Source organism: Cetorhinus maximus, chromosome 5 (genome assembly GCF_964194155.1).
Source record: "Cetorhinus maximus chromosome 5, sCetMax3.hap1.1, whole genome shotgun sequence".
In the NCBI taxonomy this organism is placed as follows: domain Eukaryota; kingdom Metazoa; phylum Chordata; class Chondrichthyes; order Lamniformes; family Cetorhinidae; genus Cetorhinus; species Cetorhinus maximus.
This window is the reverse complement of record NC_135883.1, coordinates 127,676,500-127,695,765: the sequence shown is the minus strand read 5'-3', so window position 1 is coordinate 127,695,765 and position 19,266 is coordinate 127,676,500. Positions and strand designations below refer to the sequence as shown.

Sequence of the window (19,266 nt, the reverse complement as noted above, 5' to 3'; positions counted from 1 at the left end):
TAAGGCCAGCCAATTCCAGTGCCCCCTCCCCTTGTTTTGTGTTCTCATTATTAGTTATTAGGCCTTGAGCATACCACCTTGGACCTCATGACCTACATATCCTCTTGTACACTGCAACCCCATATCTCATAATTACCTAACCTCATAACCTCTGACCCCTAAAACTCTATCCTAACCCCCACTTACCTCTGACCCACCTCGGCTGTCTACCCTGATGTTTCCTTGCTTCATTATGAGTACCCTGAACTGAACTGCAAAACAACATGAAGACTTTACAAAACTTAAAATGATTGTAACATGCAAGGATATTATATTAACTCTTTGAGTCACATAGAGAACCAAAAGCTTGTTACACTTTTCAAGCAATGTCAGTGCTGCGAGAAACGCAACAGAATGTTCCACAGAGCAACCTTACAACTAAAGTGTTTAAAAAAATTTTTTTTTGTAATCACAAGTGATCAAGTTTTATTTAATCATATAAATCCATTCACATTTGTCCACAATTAATGATGCTGATAATACTGCTGGTTTTGCCATCATTGCTGCCCAATTTCTCCATCTTCTTTACGACCTCGGCGCCCCCTATAACCTTACCAAATACAGCATGCTTTCCATCCAGTCTGCAGTACATATAAAGAATTGGAATCCATTTGTATTCGGTCCAGCATTGGCCATAGACAGGGTACCAAGCCTCGTGTGCTTCAGTTGGAAATTCTCATCGGCAAGTTTCACACCATAGATGAACTTCCCACCAGTGCCATTGTCCTTTGTGAAGTCACCACCCTGGCACATGAAGCCGGAAATGATTGTGTGGAATATCGAGCCCTTGTAACCAAATCCCTTCTCATCAGTGCACAATGCAAGGAAATTTTCTGCAGCTTTGGGGACCACATCAACCCTGAGCTCCATGACGATGCGGACCAGGGTGTTAGCCCGGGAAGCGATGTCCATGTAAATGTGGGAATTTTGGTTGTTGGCCATGGACTGCACCAAGAAATGCTAATAATTTTTAAAGTACTTTTGTAAACTAAAATCCTGTTATTTTTAATAAATTGCTTTGCTCCAGGCCATATAACAGAAGCCGAAGAGATGCCAAAGAAATAAAATCCTGAGTGGGGCATCTCTCTCTCTCTCTCCCACCATCCAGCCTGCAAGTTTGAGCCCTAACTGTTGTTTGACCACCCACATGGAGCAATCAGTATTTTTAAGGATCAACCCAGCAACTTCCAACTCCAAAATAACAAAAAAATCATCCATCAACCTCTCTAAACTGTCTCGACACCAAATCTTGAGGGACCATCAAGCCCAGCCTGAAACCACCCAAGTTATCAATCTACCATATCTGTATACTACTAACTTTTATTGGACTTTAAAAAACTGTTTAAACTATCCTCCCACTTAGTAACTTACAGCGGGTGTGGGTGAACCCTGAAATCCATGTGTGCGTGAAAGTCAGAGCATTTGTATTATTTTTTATTTGGACTTGGTGTCAAGTACAATAAATACACTTTCTTTTCCTTTTAGAAACTTACAAGGAAATCTGTGTGTGTCTTTTACTGTCACAGCACTGACTGAATTGGCAAGCATATCCGTTCAAAAAAATCCCTGTTGCAGTCAAATGAGCAGCGGGAAAAGAGAGAAGCCAGTCTACCCTTCCTCACCTGATCATAACAATGTTTAGATGTTTATGTGTCAGCTTTAATTTCATTCGTATCTCAATCTGTAGGAACTACTAAAAAGTATATATTTAAATATTTAGATTCAAACCCAGTAATTAAATTAATTAATTTATACAATGTCAGAAATGTAAATTAAATGTACTTGATATGTATCCTTTTTGGAAAAAGTGGTAAGAAAGCCAAGACCTTAACAAGCGATAGTCCAAAGTGAACATAGGCCCCTTAGAGAATGGGGCTGGGGAAATAATAATGGGGAACCATGAAATGGCAGAGGAGTTGAATAAATACTTTGCATAAGTCTTCATGGTAGAAGACACGAATAGCATTCCAAAAATACTAAATAATCAAGGGGCAAAAGAGGAGGGGTGGAAATAAATACAATAACTATCTCTAGTGAAAAAGGACTAGGGAAACTAATGGGGCTAAAGGCCGATAAGTCCCCTGGTCCCCTGAACCTAGGATATTAAAGGAAGTAGCTACAGAGATAGTGGATGCACTGGTACTAATCTTCCAAGAACCCTTAGATTCTAGAAAGGTCCCAGAGGATTGGAGAATGGCCAATGTAACACCCTTATTCAAAAAGGGAAGGAGACAAAAAACAGGTTAGCCTAACATCTGTGAGTGGGAAAATGTTGGAGTCTATTATAAAGGACATAATAGCAGAGCATTTAGAAATACATAATCTAATCAAGCAGAGTCAGCATGGCTTCATGAAAGGGAAATCATGCCTAACAAATATATTAGAATTAGAATTCTTTGGGGAGGTAACAAGCAGGATAGATAAAGGGGAACAAGTAGATGTAATATATTTGGATTTCCAAAAGGCATTCGATAAGGTACCACACATAAGGCTACTTGATAAGATAAGATCCCATGGTGTTGTGGGTAGTGTATTAGCATGGATAGAGGATTGGCTAACTAATAGAAGACAGAGTTGGGATAAGGGAGGCATTTCCGGGATGGCAACCTGTAATTAATGGAGTGCCACAGGGATCAGTGCTGGGGCCACAGTTATTTACAATATATATTAATGACTTAGATAAGGCAAGTGAATGTACTATTGCCAAGATTGCAGATGACAAAAATAGATGGGAAGGCAAGTGGTGAGGATGACACAAGGAGTCTACAGAGGGATATAACTTGAGTGGGCAAAAGCTTGGCAGATGGAGTATAATGTGGGAAAATGTGAGGTTATGCACTTTGGCAGGAAGAATAGAGGAGCTGAATGTTATTTAAATGGAGAAAGACTGCAGAAGGCTGTAGCACAGAGGGATTTGGGAGTCCTTATGCATGAATTGTGCATGAATCCCAAAAAGCAAACATACAAGTTCAACAGGCAATAGGGAAGGCAAATGGAATGTTGGCCTTTATTTCAAAGGGATTGGAGTATAAAAATAGGGAAATCTTGCTAAAACTATACAAGGCACTAGTTAGACCACACCTAGAATACTATGAACAATTTTGGTCTCCTTTATCTAAGGAAAGATAAACTGGCATTGGAGGCAGTCCAGAGAAGGTTCACGAGGTTGATCCCAGGTATGGAGGGATTTTCTTATGAGGAGAGGTTCAGTAGGTTGGGCCTGTACTCATTGGAGTTTAGAAGAATGAGAGGTGACCTTCTTGAAACACATAAGATTCTTAGGGGGCTTGACAGGGTAGGTGCTGAGAGGTTGTTTCCCCTTGTGGGACAGTCTAGGACCAGAGGGCATAATCTCAGAGTAAGAGGTCGCCCATTTAAGACAGAGATGAGGAGGAATTTCTTCCCTCAGAGGGTAGTCAATCTGTGAAATTCTTTACTGCAGAGAGCTGTAGTGGCTGGGTTGTTAAGTATATTCAAGGCTGAAATAGACAGACTTTTAATCAGTAAAGGAATCAAAGATTATGGGGAGAAGGCAGGAAAGTAGAGTTGAGGATTATCAGATTAGCCATGATCTCGTTGAATGGCGGAGCAGACTCGATGGGCCGAATGGCCTACTTCTGCTCCTACATCTTATGGTCTTATAAAGTTTCTCAGCCCATTATTTTAACAAAGTCATTAATTTGTTTACTAGAGTGGACAAAGGAAAGTCATACCAACATTACTACTCTTGTACAATGCAATTCCAAGGTAATGAAGATTAATGATGGTGGCTTTCATGCTGGGGAGGTTGTGGGATATGTTTGGAACTATTGTGTCTCTTCTTATAGGAGCACACACTGTGAAATTCAGGTTGAACATGAATTGGCTGAAGACCTTAGTGGAATAATCATAAGGAACTCCTGACCACTCAACTTCTTTTCCTGGCTCCATGTGAACTGACAATATTAATGGTTCCCTCTGCTCAGGTACTGTCCGCTTCCCCTTGAAATGTACTGTCATCACTCCCTCCTCAGAAAGTCCACCATTGGCACCCTCTACCCTTGTCCTTGCAAATTACCTTTCCACCTCCAACTTGAATGTGTTGTTACCGCCCAAATCCATACCCATGTTTCCCGGAACTCCATATTAGAATTCCTCTAATCAGGTTTCTGCCCCGCCACAAAACTGAAAGAATATCAAAGTCACGAATAACATCCTACCTGATTTTGACCAAGGTAAACTATCCTTCCTCATCTTTCTCAACCTGTGTGCAGCCTTTGACATAGTTGACTGTACCAGCCTTCTGAAATATTACTTTATCGCCCAGTTGGTAGCATTGCCCTAACCTGGTTCCATTCTTGTCTACTCAGCCATAGCCACAGATTAATCTGCAACATTTTCTCTTCCAAATTCCACACCATTACCTCTGGAGACTGCTAAAGATCTATCCTTGGACCCCTCCTATTTCTCTTCTACATGCTACACCTCCACAAAATCATTCACAAACATATCTGATTCCAAATGTAGAAGCATAATACTGCGGATGCTGGAAATCTGAAATTAAAACAGAAAATCCTGGAAAAACTCAGCAGTTCTGGGAGGCTGTAAAGTGCCTAGTCAAAAGATGAGGTGCTGCTTCTGTTGGGCTTCCCTGGAACATTGCATCAGGCCAAGGACGGACATGTGGGCATAAAAGCAAGATGGTGTGTTGAAATGGCAAGTGACAAGAAGGTCTGGTTCGTGCTTGTGGACTGAGCAAAGATGTTCCACAGAGCGGTCACCCGTAGACAGCAGTCTGCGTTTAGTCTCCCCAATGTAAAGGAGACCGCATTGTGAATAGTGAATGCAGTAGACCAAATGAAGGAGGTGCAAGTGAAGTACTGCTTCACTTGAAAGGAGTGTTTGGGGCCTTAGACAGTGAGGAGGGAGGAGGTAAAGGTGTTGCACCTTCTGCAATTGCATGGGAAGGTGCCATGGGAAGGGGATGAGGAATTGGGGATGATGAAGGGGTGGATCAGGGTGTCACAGAGGGAACAGCCCCGACAGAATGCTGACAAGGTAGGTGAGGGAAAGATGTGTTTGGTGGTGGCTTCATGCTGAAGTTGGTGGAAAAGCCGGAGGATGATCCTTTGAATGCAGAGGCTGGTGGAGTGAAAAGTGAGGACAAAGGGGACCTGAGTAGGACTAGAATAGCGAATGTTCCACATACCCTATAAAGAGACAGGCATACCTGGGGCCCATGCCGGTGCCCATAGCCACACCTTTTATATGGAGGAAGTGAGACAAGTTTAAGGAGAAATTGTTCGATGAGGGAATTAGTTCAGCCAGGTGGAGGAGAGTGATGGTGGATGAGGATTGTTCAGACCTCTGTTCAAGCAAGAAGCGGAGAGCCCTCAGACCATCCTGGTGAGGGATAGGGGTATAGAGGGGCTGGACATCCATAGTGAAGAGGAGGCGGTTAGGACCAGGAAACTGGAAATTGTTGATGTGATGTAGGGCATCAGAGGAATCGTGGATGTAGGTGGGAAGAAACTGGACAAGGTGAGAGCGAATGGAGTCAAGATAGGAAGAAATGAGTTCTGTGGGGCTGGAACAGGCTGACACAATCGGTCTACCAGAACAGTCCTCTTTGAGGATTTTGGGGAGGAGGTAGAAGCGGGCTGTATGAGGTTGGGAGACAATGAGGTTGGAAGCTGTGGTGGGAAGACCTCCAAACGAGATGTGGTCAGTTACAGTCCTGGAAACAACGTCTTGATGTTCGGTGGTGGGGTCATGGTCCAGGGGGAGGTAGGAAGAAGTGTCTGTGGGTTGGCGCTCAGCCTCTGCGAGGTAGAGGTCAGTGTGCCAGACGACAACAGCACCAGCCTTGTCTGCAGGTTTGATAACAAAGTCAGGGTTGGACCTGAGAGAACGGAATGCGGCAAGTTCAGAAGGAGGCAGGTTGGAGTGAGTGAGAGGAGCAGAGAAATTAAGACCACCGATGTCATGCCGACAGTTCTCAGTGAAAAGATCAAGAGCAGGTGAGAGGCCAGAGGGAGGGGTTCAGGTGGAGGGAGAAAAGGATCCGTTGAACAGGGGAGGACTCCTGCCCAAAGAAGTGAGAATGGAGACCAAGGTGCAGGAAGAAGAGTTCAGCATCGTGCTGAACCCGAAATTCATTGAGGTGAGGGTGTAAGGGTATGAAACTGAGTCCTTTGCTGATGTTCAGCATCAGAGAGGGAATGGTCAGAGTGTATAGTGAATACACGGCAAGGGCTTGGATTAGAAGAAAGGATGGGGGTCAGAAGGATGGGAAGGGGTGGAGGGTCCTAGATGGGCCTTGGTGTCAATAAGTTGTTGGAGCTTGCGTTCCTTAACACCTGAAAGATGGAGAAAAAGTTTATTGTTAAGGTGTCAGATGAGACAAAGAATGAAATGGAATGGGGACAAGGACAGCTTTGAGATAGGGTGAGTCGGTGCTGCTGGAGAGAGGGGTTGAGTGTGTACATATGACGGTGCATGGCACTATGTATGGGATGGAACTTCAGTTGGAATCTGCATGAGCTTCCACCTATCCCTGACTTTCTATTTTGCTCCACTGGCTCTACCTCCTCTTAACCAGTTTAATATCCATGACATTTCTACTCTTTAGCTCTGAAGGAGAATCATACAGACTTGAAAGGTTAACTCTGTTTCTCTCTCCACAGATGCTGCCAGACCTGCTGAGCTTTTCCAGCATTTTCTGTTTTTATTTCTGATTCCAAAAGCACGTCGATGATACCCAGCTCCAAGTTCCCACCACCTATCTCGCGACCCCTCCACCCTCTCTGATTTGCTGTGTTGCTTGTCTGTCATCCAGTGCTGGAGGAGCAGGAATTACCTCCAACTAAATATTGGAAAGGATAAAGCGATGGGCCGGGATTTTCCATGCCTGCTAGTCAGGCATATTCAGCGGCATTAGCGGACAATATGGCGCGATTGGTTTCAGGATGGCATGAAACCAGTTCACGATCGTCTGCTCAGCCTGCTGGGCCGTGTTTCCCACCATCGGACATCGGGAACCTCATTATAATACATCTGCATATCATTATTAGGTCAGCCCGCCGGAATCATTCTACCCCTTCAACACCCCCTGCCACCCCACTCCACAACTACCGCTGGATTGTCCATGCACGTCGGCAAGGAAGGACGCCGACGTGTTTCACAACAGCATATAAAAGGCATGCACTTGGTGGGCTGCACTTTGAGGGGAACTCGAGGGGAACAGCAACGATGTGCTGCACTCACCAGGGTCGCCTGTTGGACTTCAAGCTTGAGGAGCGTTGTTGGGGGCTCAAGGATGGCCCTGCTGTTGAGGCGACTTTGGGGGAGCGAGGGCAGCTCTGCCGTTGAATATAGCACACAAGCATTCGGGGTGGGGGTAGGGTGGGCGAGGGAAGCAGCCACGCATTCGGGAAACCTGTAGAAAGTGACCATTCCTCTGCAGCTGAGACAGTTCAGACGCAGCCACACTGATAGGATTGGAATTGTGTTTCCAGCTTCTCTGCCCACTCAAGCAACACAGAGGCCTCAAAGTGCCTCCAAGTGCTCCAGAGCTTTTCATCTCCCTGGCACAGACTGTAAAGTGATGAGCATTTTAGTGGACTGCAGGACAGTTGGATGACTGCACACATTGTACAATCTCCTTGCTAAAGCTGGTCATGGAGCAGTCACTGCTGGAGGCGCTCACAGCCTCTTGCAATGTCAGCACCCCAGTTAGGACCACCCTCCCTGATGTTTCAAGCTAACAGTGCAGCCTTGCAGCACAGGTTAGGAGAATGCCTACTCCTGAGCTGAGAGCACAACATGCAGTCCAATGGGAAAAGCTGCCGCCAATCGGTCGGGTGGAGGTGGGTGGGGTTTTGGACAGCCATGCAGTGTACTAATCTCTGACCATCCAAGTGGTGGCCAGCACTCTCCAGGAAGCATTAAGGGGCCTTTACACTTAACCAGGACAGGTTCTTAGTACACCCAGGCTATCCACGTGTCTCTCTCTTTCATCCTGCAGAAGGAGAACATCAGGATAATGAAGTCTGGTGAACTAGCTGTATGCCTGATAGCCTGCAGAGCGCGAAGCCGATGGAGAAAAGAGTGGGTGAGGGTCCTGGCTGCGCAGAGGTGGGAGCAGCAACCTCAGGAAGAAGGGGCAGATATAGCTCCCACACACGCCGCCAAAGAGCCATCGCTGTGCAGTGCCTAGCAACACCCAGGGTCTATAGATGCCGACATTCATTCCTGCAGATGACTGAAAACCAGTGTCGCTGAAGACTGCGCATGTCTAGGGAACTGGTCAGTCACATCTGCCAGCTTCTGCAGGATTTAGCGCCACAGGGACATGGAGGGAATCCACTGCTGGTGGCCATGAAAGTGACTGCGGCGCTCAATTTCTAAGCCAGTGGTTCCTTTCAGGGCTCCACAGGTGATCTCTGTGGGATATCACAAGCATCCACCCACAAATGCATCCATGAGGTCATGGATGCCATCTTTGTGAGGGCCACACAACTTTGTGCATTTCGCCTGGGACCAGGACAGCCAGGCTGCAAGAGCGATTGGATTTGCTCAGATCTCGGGTCTCTCACAGTTGCAGGGTGCGATCGACTGCACTCACGCGGTGCTCAGATCTCCATCACAACACATGGTGAACTACATCATTAACAAGGGGTCCCACTCGCTGAATGTGCAGCTGGTATGCAAAATGCAGAAATGCATCCTGCAGGTGTGTGCACAGTTTCCAGGGAGTGTCCACGACTCCTACATCCTCAATTGGTCACAGTTCCCTGAAGTTTTCGAGGGCCCACAGAAGCTGCAGGGATGGCTCCTAGGGGACAGGGGCTACCCACAGAGGCCGTAGCTGATGACACCCGTGCAGCGGCCTCAGACTGCAGCAGAGCGAAGGTATAATGAGGTTCATGCAACAGCTCGCAACATGGTGGAGCAGACCATCGGAATGCTGAAAATGAGGTTCCGGTGCCTGGACCAGTCTGGTGGAGACCTGCAATACTATCTACAGAAAGTGTCATGCATCATTGTTGTCTGCTGTGCCCTTTACAATCTGGCACTGCAATGGGGAGAGGAGCTAGCTGAGGAGCAGATGGAGGAGCTGGAGGTCTCCTCCGATGAGGAGGACGCCAACGGGGATGAGGGTGAGGAGGACCTCGAAGCTGACGATAACAGGGTGGAGACCATTGCACTGGCTAGATGAGGCAGGCATGCTTAGGAGGCCATCAGAGCTGTTAGATTTGTGAAGAATGATGACGACATACAGTGAGGTGGCCCCATAGATCCTCACATTGCATCTAGTGAATGTTTGACTCCAGTCTGGCTTATGGCAGTGCAAATAACCTCTGTGAAAATGCTCCTATCATGGAGACGCAGTGGAGGCCCTAAAAGCCGCTCAATTGCAGGATGATGACAACATGCAGTGAGGACACTCCATAGATCTTCACATAGCCTCTGAGAATGTCTGACTCCTGTCTGGCTGAGGACAGCTTGCTTGTGCACTGTGATCAGCGTCATATCATAAAGATGCAACCATGAAACTTTAGAAGCATCTGATCCTTTGTCCACCTGCAGCACCTGAGCCCTTCAGAAGCACAGTGTCACTGGTCACAGATGCTGAAGAGATGGGGGCGAGCCCCACCTTAAAGTTGCTGAGAGCACACAGAGAGAATGACGGACTTGGTGACGCCTGTCAACTACATTCTGGCAGCAATGACAAGCACCGTCAAAGTGCAGGCATCAGTAATGTGTCCAGGGAGTGTGAGGCCAGTCCATCACTTTGGTCTGAAGGCTGCACAGAGCACAGGGAAGAGGCCCTGGACTGAGACACCTGCCTTTATCTTGTGCAAAAAGGTTTCACATCTGAGTGACAAGAACACTGCTGATCAGAACAAGAAGCCATAGGCAGGGAGGTATTCTTGGGAGTTTATTAACAGTAGTGAACAGTATGTACAAGTGAAAAAGATAAGGCTGAAGCATTTGCTACAATCTTCAGCCAGAAGTGCTGAGTGGATGATCCATTTCGGCCTCCTCCGGAGGTCCCCAGCATCACAGATGCCAGTCTTCAGCCGATTCGATTCACTCCACGTAATATCAAGGAACGGCTGAAGGCACTGGGTACTGCAAAGGCTATGGGCCCTGACAATATTCCGGCAATAGTACTGAAGACTTGTGCTCCAGAACTTGCCACACCCCTAGCCAAGCTGTTCCAGTACAGCTACAACACTGGTATCTACCTGGCCATGTGAAAAACTGCCCAGGTATGTCCTGTAAACAAAAAGCAGGACAAATCCAACCTGGTCAATTACCGCCCCATCAGTCTACTCTCAATCATCAGTAAAGTAAAGGAAGGTGTCATCAACAGTGCTATAAAGCGGCACTTGCTTTGCAATAACCTGCTCACTGATGCCCAGTTTGGGTTCCACCAGGATCACTCAGTTCCTGACCTCATTACAGCCTTGGTTCAAAATGAACAAAAGAGCTGAACTCCCGAGTTGAGGTGAGACATCAAGGCAGCATTTGACCAAGTGTGGCATCAAGGAGCCCAAGCAAAATTGGAGTCAAAAAGTATCAGGAGGAAAACTCTCCGCTGGTTGGAGTCATACCTAGCACAAAGGAAGATGGTTGTGGTTGTTGGAGGCCAGTCATCTCAGCTCCAGGACATCACTGCAGGAGTTCCTCAGGGTAGTGTCCTCGGCCCAACCATCTTCAGCTGCTTCATCAATGACCTTCCTTCCATCATAAGGTCAGAAATGTGGATGTTCGCTGATGATTGCACAATGTTCAGCACCATTTGTGACTCCTCCGATACTGAAGCAGTCCATGTCCAAATGCAGCAAGACCTGGACAATATCCAGGCTTGAGCTGACAAGTGACAAGTAACATTCACGCCACACAAGTGTCAGGCAATGACCATCTCCAACAAGAGAGAATCCAACCATCGCCCCCTGATGTTCAATGGCATTACCATCACTGAATCCCCAGTATTAACACCCTGGGGGATACCATTGACCAGAAATTAAACTGGACTAGCCATATAAATACTGTGGCTACAAGAACAGGTCAGAGGCTAGGAATCGTGCGACGAGTAACTCACCTCCTGACTCCCCAAAGCCTGTCCACCATCTACAAGGCACAAGTCAGGAATCTGATGGAATACTCCCCACTTGCTTGCATGAGTGCAGCTCCTACAACACTGAAGAAGCTTGACACCGTCCAGGAAAAAGCAGTCCGCTTGAGTGGCACCACATCCACAAACATTCACTCCCTCCACCACCGACGCACAGTAGCAGCAGTGTGTACTATCTACAAGATGCACTGCAGGAATTCACCAAGGCTCCTTAGACAGCACCTTCCAAACCCATGACCACTAACACCTAGAAGGACAAAGGTAGCAGATAGATGGGAACACCACCACCTGGAAGTTCCCGTCCAAGTCACTCACCATTCTGACTTGGAAATATATCGTTGTTCCTTCACTGTCGCTGGGTCATAATCCTGGAACTCCCTTCCTAACAGCACTGTGAGTGTACCTACACCACATGGACTGCAGCGGTTCAAGAAGGCAGCTCACCACCACCTTCTCAAGGGCAACTAGGGATGGGCAATAAATGCTGGCCCAGCCAGCGAAGCTCACATCCCGTGGATGAATAAAAAAACAAAAAAAAAGGGTTTAACACCTGTGCCCAGGCTGTAGCAACTACATCGTAACGATCTCGTTGAGCTCGTTGTTGCTCAGTTTGGAGCTGGAGCCAGAGGAGAGAGGAGGTGTTCCTGCTGCTGCTGCTGCTGTTCCTGCTGCTGCTGTTCCTGCTGCTGCTGTTCCTGCTGCTGCTGTTCCTGCTGCTGCTGTTCCTGCTGCTGCTGTTCCTGCTGCTGCTGTTCCTGTTCCTGTTCCTGCTGCTGCTGCTGCTGCTGTTCCTGCTGCTGCTGCTGCTGTTCCTGCTGCTGCTGCTGCTGTTCCTGCTGCTGCTGCTGTTCCTGCTGCTGCTGCTGCTGTTCCTGCTGCTGCTGCTGCTGCTGTTCCTGCTGCTGCTGCTGCTGTTCCTGCTGCTGCTGCTACTGCTGAGGGGCCAGAGGAGAGAGAGGAAGACGAAACTCTTGCTACAGGACAGGAAGGCCAGGAGGCCAGGACTGAGCTGTATAACAACCTAGGTGGGTGTCTGGAGATTCTATTTTTAAGGCGGGGGCTGATAAAGACTGTGCTTTGTAGGGGGAGGCCTGAGGACTGCCAGGAGGACTTGGGGAGGAGGAAGGGGGGTGTGTGTGTGTGTGCTAACACCATTTTGCTGCCACCCCACCCCACCCCACCCCACCCCACCCAGCCTTTTCCCAGTGGCCAGCGTGGCTGGTGAAGGCATCGCCTCCCCCTGCCCTGCCTGAAGATCATCTAAGCCCCCACCCAACGACCATCTTTGAACCCAGAGGCACCCACCTAGAGTTTCCCCCTTTCCCTCCTGTGCCTCCCTGTCCTCTACCCCTCTCCCTCCTCTCCTTTCCTGCGTAAAAGGGGGAGGTTATTTCAACCTCTCTCCCCCTTCCCCACCCCTCCCCGCCACCCACCACCCAGGGAGGAGCTTTATTAAAAATCTTTAAAAAAAAAAACTTATATATATTTAAAAAAAAAACAAAAAACACCAATACAATGGCCAATCCTTCCCAGGGTGGGTGTGGCTCGGGCCCAAAGGCCACTTCGCCATCACCTGTGGCCGGGCCCTCGAGGGCTAACGTGGAGGTGGTGTTGTCACCGGTGGCAGGGCCTTCTAAAAAGACCTATGCGGGGGTGGCTGCTTCTGCAGCTCCTGCTGCTCCCGCAGCCCTGTCACCGTTCCGCCTCCTAACGAGGGCCCTGGGGGTAAAGAGCTACGCTCACCCTGAAATGACTATAGAGGCCTGCGTAAAGGCTATGGCTGGGGTCGTCGGCCCCTCGGCCATAGTCGCGGCCTCTAAAATGTATGGGAAGGCCATATTTTTCTTGAGGTCTGAGCGGGCGGTGCACCTCGCCCTACAAAAGGGGCTCACTGTGGGCGGGACCTTTCTGGCGGTGGACCCTCTCGAGGCCACCGCCCAGAGGCTTATAATTTCCAACGTCCCGCCCTTTCTCCCAAGTGAGCTCCTCCTCCCCCACCTTTGTAAACTGGGGGAGGTCAGGTCGGGGGTAGCGCCGATCCCGCTCGGCCTCAAGGACGCGGCCCTCCGCCACGTGTACTCTTTCCGGCGCCAGGTGTTTGTCCGCTTGGCCCGGGAGGAGTGCCTGGAGGGGGCCCTTTCTATAAATTATGAGGGGACCGCCTACCGGGTCTTCTGGACCGCGGAGGGCATGCGGTGCCATGCTTGCAAGGAGGCGGGGCACGTCCGAAAGAACTGCCCCGTCCTCAAGGCCGCTAGCACCGCTCAAGCGGCCGCGGCTGGCACCGCCCCTCCTCCCCCCGCCACTACTCCATCTACCTCTCCGCAAGGGGAGGCGTCGCCGGCAGTCACTGCCATCTCGGTTGCCGGTGAGGCGGGGGGAGAGCCCCCGCGTCATAAGAAGGCGCGGAGGAAGACCCGTAACCTGGGGGTGGTCCCCGAGACTCCCCAACCCCCCAAGGATCCCCAGACCCCTGTAGACACCGGCTCGGGGGAAGTAGTACCATCCGGCCCCTGCGTCGTCTCCGCGTGTGCTCCCGGGCCCGTAAGTGCCGGGGCGCCGTGTGCTGGGCCCGGCGTCGTCCCTGCACGGGTCCCCGGGGCTAGCGGGGGCGAGACTCGTGTCCCCGAGCCGGGGGAAAAAGAATACCCCGAACCCCAGAGGGCGGGGCGTCCGGGTAGGCTGGACAAGGCGGAGGAGGCCCCAGAGATGGAGGTCTCCCTAGCCCCCAGCCTCCCTCGGAAGAGACGCCACCCCTCCGAGAAGGAAGAGGAGGGGGAGGGCGACGCCCAATCTGAAGAGGTTGGGTGTGTCCCCTCCCCTGATGATGAGGTGGTGGTGTCTCCGCCACTTATTAAGACCTCAACCTGCCCTCTGGGGGAATCACATACCCCTGCCCCCATTGATCCCCCCACCAACCTGCTGCAGTCCCCTGAACAGGGCCCCTCGGGGGTCTCTGAGGGCACCTCCCTTGTGGGGGTGCCCAATTTAGAACAACTCGATACCCCCGAGGTATCCTCTGGCCCGTCGGGGGACTGCGATGTTAATATTGTAGAAAATTTAAAAATTTTAACTGGGTCATTGGGTGGTGGTGGCGAGGAAGGCCTTCCCGCTCCCTCCCAGAACCTAGCACCGGGCGTCGTTGTTTTAAGTCAGGAGCTCGTCTCGAGCTCCCCGGACGACCCGGTGCCGGGAGGAGAGCGGGCGTCCGTAGCGCCGCCACCCTCTGGCCCCGACTTATTAGAGGAGACCAGAGAGGACCACTCTGGCCTTGATCCTGGGGGTGGGATCGAGGTAGAGGTGGAGCCTACTGGCAGCTCCGGACCAGCCCCCGTACTCAATACGGGGGAGGGGTTGGAAGCTGGAGGCGACGACCCGGAGGAGGACGGAGTTTCGGTGGTGAGCACCGGGGATGACCTCGACTCGTTCTCGAGCGGGTCGATGGATACCCTGGTGCCCTCCACTGACTCTCCCCTCATCCCCCCCACGGGAACTCCAGGACTTTCTAGCGAGTCATCGCGGTCGCCGAAATAGAGTCCAGTTGGCCTTGGCCCGGTGGCATTCTTTTCCGCTGGTGTTCTGGTCCACTCGCGAGGCCCTCAAGGCTCCCGAGTTGGACAGGAACGCCCGGCGGAGGGTCCAAACGTTTCTCGCTGGGCTCCTGAGGGAGGGGAAGGATTAAAAAGTCCTCTCCTTCTTTTAAACAAGGTGACGGTGTATATACTCTTTGACAATGAAGACAACTATAGCCAGCCTCAACATCCGTGGCAGCAGGGACGCACAGCGCAGGTTCCGGAACTTCTCGGTCCTCAGGGACGGGAAGTATGCGGTGTGCTTCCTGCAAGAAACCCATACCGTTCCGGGAGACGAAGCTACGTGGCTCCTGGAGTGGCGAGGGGGGGTCTGCATGAGTCACCTAGCCTCCAATTCAGGCGGGGTGGCTATCTTGTTGGCCCCGCATTTTCAGCCCGAGATCTTGGGGGTCAAGGAGCCGGTGCCAGGCCGGTTGCTGCACCTGACTGTGCGCCTGGGGGGCGCGGTGCTTCACTTTGTGAATGTGTACGCTCCCCTGGGCTTGCAGCAGCAAGCGAGCTTCTTCGAAGAAGTGTCCACTCATCTGGGCTCCATCGACGCGGGCGAGTGCATCGTCCTCGGGGGGGATTTTAATTGCACCCTCGAGGACCGGGACCGTCACGGTACCCAGCACCGTACGCGAGGTGTGAGTAAGTTACGGGACTTGGTCAGGTCCTTCGACTTGGTGGACGTCTGGCGAAATCTCCATCCCGATTCCAGCGTTTTCACCTTTGTGTTACCTGGAGTCGGAGCGTCCAGACTCGACCGTCTTTACGTTTCCAAGGCGTACGTGTCCTGCGTTCCGGCGGCTTCCGTGCAGCAGGTGCCGTGCACGGACCACCGTCTGGTGTGGGCGGAGCTCGCTCCGTTTAGCGCTCGGACGGGGTCCGCGCACTGGCACTTTAACAACCTGTTGCTGGAGGACGAGCGGTTCCTGGACTCGTTTCGTCGTTTCTGGGCCGGCTGGAGAAGGAAGCGGGGAGGCTTCCCCTCCTTGAGGCTATGGTGGGACGTGGGCAAGACTCACGTCCGAGTTTTCTGTCAAGAGTACGCGAAGGGGTCGACAAAGAGGCGGAAATCCAGGGTGGAGGAGTTGGAGAAGGAGGTGCTCGACCTGGAGGCACGTCTCCGTCGGCCCGACGCGGACCCGGCCCTGCGGTCGGTGTACGATGAGAAGAAGGGCGCGTTGCGGGACCTGCAGCTCGCCGGGTCCCGGGGCGCGTTCGTGAGGTCACGGATCCGGTTCCTCAAGGACCTGGACCGTGGCTCCCCCTTCTTCTACTCGCTGGAAAAAAGGCACGGGGTCCGTCAGCAGCTCTTTACGCTGCTGGCCGACGACGGATCCCTCGTCTCGGATCCGGAGGGCATCAGGGCCATTACCGGGAACTTTTACACTGCCCTGTTCTCTTCGGATCCGTCCAGCGAGGATGCTTGCAGAGTTTTGTGGGAGGACCTGCCGCAGGTCGGCCCGGAGGGCGCCGGAAAGCTTGACTCCCCTATAAGTCTGGGGGAGCTGACCGGCGCCCTCGACGGTCTCTCCAGGGGAAAGTCCCCGGGACTTGACGGGCTGACCGTGGAGTTCTTCAGGGCGTTCTGGGACGTCCTGGGGGGCGACTTCGCGGGGGTCCTGGGGGAGAGTATCGCTACCGGGGAGATGCCCCTTTCGTGGCGCAGGGCCGTGATTGCCCTGTTGCCGAAGAAGGGGGATCTCCGCCTACTTAAAAACTGGCGCCCGGTCTCCCTCCTCAGCACGGACTATAAAATATTCGCCAGAGCCATGTCTTCTCGGCTCGGCACCGTGCTGGACCGCATGATCCACCCTGACCAGTCCTACACCGTCCCGGACCGCTCGATTTACGACAACGTCCATCTGGTCCGGGACATAATCCATCATTCCCAGAGGGCTGGTCTGTCGAGCGCCTTCCTGTCCCTTGATCAGGAGAAGGCGTTCGACAGGGTGGATCACGAATATTTACTCGGGACTCTGCGAGCATTCGGTTTCGGGACGCACTTTGTCGCCCGGATCCGACTTCTGTACACCGCCGCGGAGTGTCTAGTGAAGGTTAACGGGTCCCTGACGGCGCCCCTTCGCTTTGGGAGAGGGGTACGTCAGGGCTGCCCCCTGTCCGGCCAGTTGTATTCTATTTGCGTGGAGCCTTTCCTGCGCCTCTTGCGGAGGAGGTTGTCGGGATTGGTTCTGCGCGGGCCGGGCATCGGGGTGGTCCTTTCGGCATACGCCGATGACGTGCTCCTAATGTTTAATGACCCGGCTGACCTGCGGAGGATGCGCGAGTGCCAGGAGGTCTACTCTGCGGCTTCTTCTGCCAGGATCAACTGGGAGAAATGTTCTGGACTCCTGGTCGGCCCGTGGCAGACGGATCCCCTACCCGAGGAGCTCAGGCCTTTCACCTGGAGCAGGACCAGCATCCTCTACCTGGGGGTCCATCTCTGCCCTGCCGAGGAATCCTGGCCGGCCAACTGGCAGGAACTGGAGACGAAAGTCACCGCTCGCCTGCGGCGCTGGACAGGACTGCTCCGAGTGCTGTCTTACCGGGGTCGAGTTCTGGTCATAAACCAGCTGATCGCCGCCATGTTGTGGTATCGGCTGGTCACTTTGACCCCTCCCCCGGACTTTGTCGCGAAAATCCAGAGAATGCTAGTCGACTTCTTCTGGGACAAAAGATTGCACTGGGTCGCCGCTGAGGTTCTGAGTCTCCCGCTTAGGGAGGGCGGTCAGGCGCTGGTGTGCCTACGCACGCAGGTGGCGACTTTCCGTCTTCAGACCCTGCAGCGATACCTTTACATCGAGCCTCCTCCGAGATGGTGTGCCCTGGCGACGTATTTCTTCCGCCAGGTGCACGGCCTGAATTACGACGTGCAGCTCCTGTTTGTAGATCAGAGGGGCTTCGGCTCCTTCCAGGTGTTGCCCGTCTTTTACCAGGACCTGATCAAAGTCTGGAACGTGGTCGCCACGCGACGCAGCTCTCCCCCGTCAGGAGTAGCGGCTATCGTCAGAGAGCCGCTGCTCAGGAATCCGCCCCTCCGTCCCTTTCAGTGGCTGGCGGAGAGGAGGGCTGTGGCTGCCGGGGTGACCAGGGTCGGGGACGTGCTGGGTGGCGGAGGACTGGGCTGGATGCTCCCGCAGGAGTTGGCGCGTCGCGCGTCAGTGAGTGTCCAGGTCGCAGCCGATGCCATCCAAGACCTAAAAACGGTCGTGCTCGGACCCGAAGTCATTTTAGGTCTGGAGGTGGCTCAGGTGCGCGGTGATCTTCCGGCTGAACGTTCCCCTGTTCGGACGGAATTCCACATTGGCCCCAAGCCCCGAACCCTCCCTCGGGTGCCGGTGCCCCGCAATAATATGAGCCGCCTCGGGGACATGCCCTCCGTGCCATTTGGCACGGCGCGGAGGGGTTTTCTGTACGGACTGCTGCTGCACACCTTCCATTTTCTCGCCCTGGTCCGCCGCCCGGACACGCCCTGGCGTGCCTTGTTGCCGTCCGGCGGCGGAGGCCCCCGATGGGAGGCCCTCTACGGAGGTGTTCTCCCTCTTTCTATCGGGGACCTGGGTTGGAGGGTGTTGCATGCAGCAGTCCCCTATAATCGTAAAATGTGTAGGTTCACGGACTCCCAAGACACCTGCCCTTTTTGCGGTCTTGTGGAGTCCGTGGACCACGTGTACATAGGGTGTCTTAGGCTGCACTCCCTTTTTAGTTATTTAAAAAATCTTTTGTTACTGTTTTGGTTGCACTTCAGTCCCACGCTCCTGATCTACGGACACCCGGTGCGGAAGGGGGTCGGGAAGGAGGAGGACCTCCTCGTGAACCTGCTCCTGGGCCTGGCCAAGTTGGCCATCAACAGGTCCAGGCAGCGGGCGATCGACGGGGGAGTCCCGCCCGATTGTTTGTCCCTCTTCCGCGGCTACGTTCGCGGCCGGATGTCCCTGGAAAGGGAGCACGCGGTGTCTGCCGGCACCATCGAGGCCTTCCGTGCTCGGTGGGCACCGCGGGGTCTGGGGTGTTTTGTTGACCCCTTTAATCACATCTTAGTTTGATGTTTGTAAGGTTCCTTTACAGTTCTTCCTTGATTTTACAGCTGACCTGACTTAGGGGCTGTGCTTGTTTTCTCCCTTGTTCTTTTTGCTCATTTAGTTTATTGTTTTGACTCAAAAGAGTTACATCTTCTTAGCCCCGCCACTACTCCATCTCCCTCGCCGCAAGGGGAGGCGTCGCCGGTAGCCACTGCCATCTCGGTTGCCGGTGAGGCGGGGGGAGAGCCCCCGCGTCATAAGAAGGCGCGGAGGAAGACCCGCAACCTGGGGGTGGTCCCCGAGACTCCCCAACCCCCCAAGGATCCCCAGACCCCTGTAGACACCGGCTCGGGGGATAAATCATCATCAGGCCCCTGCGTCATCTCCGCGCGTGCTCCCGGGCCCGTAGGTGCCGAGGCGCCATGTGCTGGGCCCGACGTTGTCCCTGCGCAGGTCCCCGGGGCTAGCGGGGCCGAGACTCATGTCCCCGAGCCGGGGGAAA

The 19,266-nt window shown here is 52.5% G+C and overlaps 1 pseudogene; it reads right to left on the bottom strand.

The window, feature by feature from the left end:
* Window positions 1-487: 487 nt before the first annotated feature.
* Window positions 488-1,105, bottom strand: LOC144680359 (peptidyl-prolyl cis-trans isomerase pseudogene; annotated as a pseudogene).
* Between the last annotated feature and the right edge of the window lie 18,161 nt (window positions 1,106-19,266).